Source organism: Pediculus humanus, genomic scaffold (assembly GCF_000006295.1).
Source record: "Pediculus humanus corporis 1103172108290 genomic scaffold, whole genome shotgun sequence".
NCBI lineage: Eukaryota > Metazoa > Arthropoda > Insecta > Psocodea > Pediculidae > Pediculus > Pediculus humanus.
The window spans coordinates 1,889,154-1,895,199 of NW_002987859.1; positions in this window are offsets into that span (position 1 = coordinate 1,889,154).

The window sequence follows — 6,046 nt, forward strand, 5'->3', positions numbered from 1 at the left end:
ATACTGCCATTCAAAGGTTTAAACGTTTTTTTAAAAATGGCGGTCATCGTTTGAAAAATAATAAAGTAAACAAATATCTTTTATACGCCGGATGCGACAAGCACTCGTGAAATTATCAAAACAACATATATTCGTACTTAGTCGGCGGTGGCGTGGCGGTGGTGGTGGTAGCGGGTATGTGGTTTCCTAAGGTCGATCCAGCATTACTTTACGAAAACACGAAAACGAATTTAAAGTCGTCAAAAATCGAGTCTCTGTCGATTCGCGTAAAAACAAATGACTCGGGAGAGGTGAGGGGAGTGCAGAGGAGGGGAGGGGTATGGGAAAGGATAGAGAAGGGCCCCGGTCCTGCATGTTAATTGAAAAACGCGGTCAAACACGATAATTTTATTCCAGCAACGGATTAACATTAAATTTATTTAAATAATAATAAAAAAAAAACAGTATGCTGGAGTGTGATCGCGATAGTGTATATTAAACAGTACCGTCGATTTTTATCCAAAATCCCGTTCCGCACTCCCCCCCTCCCCACCATTTTACTGCGTTCATAATAAAAAAAAATTTACAATAATGTGACGTCATCGTCGTATTTAATTTTTTTTTTTTTTTTTTTTTTTTTTTTTACGTTTAAAAGGTTACGAGGACGACGCCGCAATTTTTCGTTTTATTAAAAAAAAATTTTCGTTTCTGTCATTCCTGTCGTTCCTGTCGTAAACATTTGTTTTGTTTTTTTTTTCTTTTTTTTGCAAAAGAATAAAATAATTTTTATATAAAATTATATATATATAGAGAGAGATTTTTTTCTATACCCGCCATTTTGAAAAAAAAAAAAAAAAAAAGGTTGGTTTCCTTGTTTTTTTGTTTTTTCCTTTTCCTGAATTTTCCACCCCAAAAAAAATTAATTTGAAAGGTTCGTAAATTGTTTTTTTTTTTTTTTTTATAACTTTCCTGCTTTTCATTTTTTTTTTTTAATTTTTACCGTGACTTCTCCCCTTCTTCTCCCCCAAAATTTGTTTTTGTTTTTATTTTTTTTTTACTGGTGTCGTTCCTGTCGATGATGTTTTTGTTTTTTCTTAAAATTTTTTTTTTTAATTTCATGGTTCGGTTTCTTTCTTTCTTTCTCTCTCCTCCGCCCCCCTCTTTCTCTCTCTCTCTCTCTCACACACACACACACACATTTTTACGGCCTTATTTTGACATTTCAATTTTATACTTAAACGATATTTTTTTTTTCGCCTGATTTCAATCAATTTTTTTTTTTTTAATAAAATGTAACAATGACAAAACCAAAAATGAGTAAAAAAAATGAATGGGAAAATATATATATATATATATAATAATAATAATAATAATAATAATAATAAAGATTTAATCTTTTTAAAGGTTAAAGGTCAACGTCAAGAGCAAGTACAATTTAATTTTTTTTTTTAAAAAAAAGGAAAAAGGAAAAAAGAAAAATTTTATGAGAAAATGAAAAGTGAATAAGATGAATAAAAAAGGTTGAGAAGATAAAAAAATAAAAAAAGTAAAAATAGATGAAGAAAGAGAAGAAGAAGAAGAAGAAGAAGAGGAAGAAGAGGAAGAAGAGAAAGAAGAGAAAGAGGAAAAAAAGGTTTCTACGGGGTTCTTTGGATATTCTGTCAATTCCAAACAATTTCATTAAAAAAAAAAAAAACTGTTTGCATGGAGAAATAATAAAAAAAACTGGAAACGGGGTCCCCCCTTTTTGGAGAGAGAGAAAAAAAAAAAAGAAAACCCGCATCGTGTCTTTAAATTTTTTAATTAACTCTCGGTTATTTTTTTTTTAGGTATTTTTATTTATTTCTTTTTCCCCGATTTTTTTTTTTTTTTCAAAAAAATAAAGAAAAAAAATGTTTCGTAAAGTAATTTTTTTTTTTTAATTTTTTCCTTTTTTTGTGTAAATATTTTTTTTTTTGTATTCCAGAGCTTTCTTAAGAACTTTTCTTAAAGAGTTTTTTTTTTTTTTTACTTTTTTTTTGGAGAAAAGATGAAGTTATTTATTTCTTAACAAAATTTTGTTATACTGGAAAAAGAAAAAAAAAAGAGATTGAAAAGGATGAAAAACAAAATAAAAAATAAAAAAATAAAAAAACTTAATGCGAAGTTTTAGAGTATTAATGGAGAAGAAAAATGAAAAGAAAATTAATAATACGCCCGCTGGAGTGTTTGGTTTTATCCAGGAACAAACAATATAAATACGGAAGTAACCTTAAATTTCTTTAGGTACAATCATGAAAGTATTTTGTATAAAACAAATAATCGAACGGAAAGAAAAAGAAAAAAAAGAAAAAAAAACTTTCAAACGTTTTTTGGAACGCAAAACCCTAAAGGGTAAAAAAAAAAAACAAAATTAAAAAAAATTTTTTTTTCTTTTAGCATTTGTTATGACGTCATTGTTTTGTGACGTATATCCGTGCGAGTTGTTAATGATAAATTAATCAAATGAAATATGTATGTATGTATGTGTTGTGACGTCATCGGTCATACAAACATTCTCTCGCGTGGTTCGTTAATCAATCAAAACTTTCCTCACGCGCCGTTGTTTATACTCTTGCGAATAATAATAATAATAATAATAAAACATTTTAATTTCTTTGTTGTGACGGTCCGTGTTTGGTTGGTTACACGTTAAGACCATATGAAACCCATCATCCTGCCCGTTCCCGTTGACACATTGGATTCCATTAAAATTTACATTCTTCTCTATTCAATACGAAACACCTCTCTCACTCTCTCTCTCTCTCTCTCTCTCTCTCTCTCTCTCTCTCTTTCTCTTTCTCTCACTCGTGGGAACGTTAATGTCTTTCAATTTTATTCCTTCAATAATAATGAAACAAACATTCATTGACGGTTTATGAATTCCATCAAAATAAAAGAATCAATTTGACTTTATTACAAATGGCGTGTTTCTTTTCTAGTATTACTATTATTACGGGTTCCAGTTTTTTTTTTTTTTCTTTGTTTGTTTGTTTGTTTGAAACGTTTTTTTTTTTCTTTTCGCATTAAAACTATATTTAACTACGTAAATGAATTGAATAATAAATTAATTTTTTTTTTTTTTTGTTCGATAAATAAATGAGAATCAACCACCGTTCGTTTGGATTCGTTAAAAGTTTTAGAAAAAAAAAAAAAAATTAATCAATAAAATAAAATGTCGTTTGTGTGCGTGCATGCGTGCGGGTGCGCAATGACTCAACGGAAATCCAAATTAAAAAAAGAAGAACAAAAAAAAAAAAAAAAACGAACGAAGGAAGGAAGGAATGATGTTTGTGGACATGCCGATCAAGATGTCTGAAATTGAAATGGTGGCGTCGAGTTAAAAAAAAAAAAAAATTAAAGAAAATTATAAGAAACAATTAAAAAAAGATTCCAAAAGATTTAAGATAGGAAAAGCGATGAGGGTTGGACACACTTACACACAGCATCCAACAGCTGCAGGCTGTTGTGAATTATTGCATTTTACATCGAGATTAGTTTTTTTTTTTTTTTCTTTTTTTTTTGTTTCCTTTTTATTATTTTCTCAAGAAGTTGATTTTTTATTTTATTTTTTTTTTCTTTTCGATTATTCTGGAATTTTAGGCTTAAACGTTTTCCCCGTTTTTTTTTTATGATAATTAAAAACGACGATTTAAATTAACAAAAAAAAAAAAAAAACAAGAGGGATTATTGTTTTGAAACCGGTTGTAAAGTTTTTTTTTTTTTTGGAGGGGGAGGGAGGGGGAAGGGAGATCTTTGATACTGAAAAAACGAATACGGTAGATTTAAACTTTATTATTATTATTAATAACGTTCAGCTTTAAATGTATATAAAAAAAAAAATCTTAGGGAAAAATAATGTTGTTTTACCTTTGTCTCCTGACACACCCTTTTGGATTCGTGTTTAATGAACCTGATGGTAATAATTTGCAAGAAATAACAAAAAAAAAAAAATCCCAAGAGAGTATCAAACGCTCCTCCTCTCCCTCCTCTCCCTTCCTCCTACTCACACACCCGATATAAACAAAATGTAATCCACCTTTCCCTCATTTTCTTTCGTGGGAGGTAATATTTTCATTTTTATATTTTACTCCTCATAAGGGTTGAAACCCCTTTTAGTATTTATTAAATTGCGGAAAGAAAAATGTTAATAATTTCATTAGAGTAATAATAAAAAAAAAGAAAAAAAAAATTAACAAAATGTTTCGCTTATTGTTTTATTACGTACAAAACAATCATACTAATTTTTTATAATAATTATTACGTTAATGCAAAAGAGTGGTGAGTTCAATTTTTTTTTAAAAAAACCATTAGGTAATAATAATTACCTTACTTGACTATTGCCTCTCTCTCTCTCTCTTACTCTCCCCTCCTCCCATAGTGAGAAAAGAGAGGGTAATAAATAAAATTCAAGTTGAAATAAACTGTCTTTAACAAATTTAATTTATTAATGTTAAAAAGGGTTGTGTGTGTTTGTGTGTGTGTCCAGAGGCGAAAAGGATGTTTAAAATCAATTAGAAACAGAGGTGGTGGTGGTACTGGTGATGATGGACAACAGTGTAAAATGATTGAGATAGATAGAGATAGATAGAGAGAGAGAGAGAAAGAGAGAGTTCATCCTTTTTAGTTCAAAAGTTAAATTGCTAAGGCCTTGGAATGATTTCACGCGTTTTAAAATTGTGTGATATTGAATGAATAAAAACGGGATTAAAAGTTTTAATTTTCGGTTAATTAAATATAGAAGAATTTTGTTTTTATTCTTCCGGAACATTGATTACTTTGGTTGGAAAATGTGTGGAAGTAAAAGTGAAATAAGAACTTTTAACTTAATACAAAAAAAAAAAAAAAATTCAACTTTTTGTCTTCGTCGTCACCGTCGTTTTAAAAGATTTTTTACCCAAAGGGTATTGTCGATAATATCGAGGTAATAATGTCGTCGTTGTCATCGTCGTTGTCACTTTGGCAATCGTTTTGTTTGCTCTCCTCCTGCCCCCTACCCTCCCCTCTCCCCGTCCCTTCTCTTTCGTACTGTTCCCGTTTTAAACCGATTTCCGAAAAGTTTATTAATTTTAATTAAATCTTTTTTTGATTTCTTAAAGGGTTTTTTTGATTTTGAATTTTCCTGCGAATGATGATGACGTCAAATTAAAAATAGAAAAACGTAACAACTACAAAAAACACGATATATTGTATTACACGCATCGTGAACGCATAAATTTAATAAAAAAAAAAAAAAAAAAACACTTTCGCGCTTTTCCCCATTTTTTTACGGTTTCGGTTGTGCTGCAGCTGGCAGAAGAATCATTTAGATTTATGATAAATTTGACTTTTGGGGTTTTTTTTTTTCGGTTTTATGAAATTTTTGATGCTTTTTTTTTTTGGGAGATTATCATTTGTCATAGTATTGTCAGAAATATTTACTTGGCTCGAAAAAATGACGGTTACTTCCCCCATCCACTCCTCCCTCCCTCTCTTCGCCCTTTCGAACGGATTCGTTGATTTTTAAATTTTTACGACGAGTGAATAATAACGATTTGGACGCGTTTCGTAATTTTATTATTTTTACAAAAAAAAAAAAAAAGAGTAATAAAAGGTAATTTTTTTTTTAAAGTTTAAAAACTTTCGTAAACTGTTTTACACTCTCTTTTTTTTCTTTTTTCTTTTGTTCTTTCAGTAAAAGAGAAAAACTAAAAAAAAAAAAGAGAAAAAAGGAAACACGTCACGAATATCAGCAGGAATCATTCTTTTGAATTTTCTTACGGAAAACCTTTGGGGGGAAGAGAAAAAAAAAAAAATCAGCTTGATAAATTTTTACGTCACATTCAAAATAAGAAACTTTAAAATATGATAAATCGTTATTATTATTATTATTTTTTTTTCACCAAGAATCTATTCATCTTTATTTTTTACCACGTTTGTAAATAATCAGTTTTTTTTTTTTTTTTTTTTGATTATGTTGGAAAAGTCTCGAAAGAAAATTTGCGTTTTTCGAGTCTATGAAATTTTTAAAAAGATATGAAAACGGAAGGGGGTAGAGGTTAGGGGTGGA